Genomic DNA, 794 nt, shown 5'->3' with positions numbered 1-794 from the left:
CAGGAATCACTGCAGAGGTGCTCAAAATATCTGGCAGTGTTGGCTATAGCCTAGTCACCCGTATTACGAACCAGGTGATACACGAAGGAGTCATACACAATGACTGGTGTAGCAACATCATAGTCAACTGCTACAAAGGTAAAGGTGATGCTTTAGATACAAATAATTACAGAGGCATCAAGCTGTTAGATCAGGTTATGAAAGTTACAGAGAGGGTCATAGCCCAACTAATTAGGGAGCGAATCAATTTAGATGAGATGCAGTTTGGGTTTGTGCCAGGTAAAAGCACTACTGATGCCTTATTTCTAGTAAGACAGCTGCAGGAGAAATACCTAGCCAAGGATAAACCTCTGTACCTGGCTTTCGTTGACATGGAGAAAGCCTTTGACAGGGTCCCCCGACCCCTTATCTGGTGGTCAATGAGGAATCTTGGGATAGAAGAATGGTTAGTGAGAGCTGTGCGAGCCATGTACAGAGATGCTGCCAGTAAGGTGAGGGTTGGAAATGAGTACAGCAATGAATTCCGGGTAGAGGTAGGGGTCCACCAAGGTTCAGTCCTCAGCCCCCTCCTATTTTCATAGTCCTCCAGGCAATCACAGAGGAGTTCAAGACAGGTTGCCCTTGGGAGCTCCTCTATGCTGATGACCTTGCCCTAATTGCGGAGTCACTATCAGAACTAGAGGAGAAGTTTCAGGTGTGGAAGCAAGGTCAAGAATTGAAGGGCCTTAGAGTCAACCTAGCTAAAACCAAAATCCTAATAAGTAGGAAGGTAGATAAAACACAAACCCCTTCAG

The sequence above is a fragment of the Octopus bimaculoides genome, chromosome 14 (genome assembly GCF_046866305.1).
Source record: "Octopus bimaculoides isolate indiv1 chromosome 14, ASM4686630v1, whole genome shotgun sequence".
Taxonomy (NCBI): Eukaryota; Metazoa; Mollusca; class Cephalopoda; order Octopoda; family Octopodidae; genus Octopus; species Octopus bimaculoides.
The sequence above is the reverse complement of the archived record's forward strand: the minus strand, read 5'-3'. Positions refer to the sequence as shown.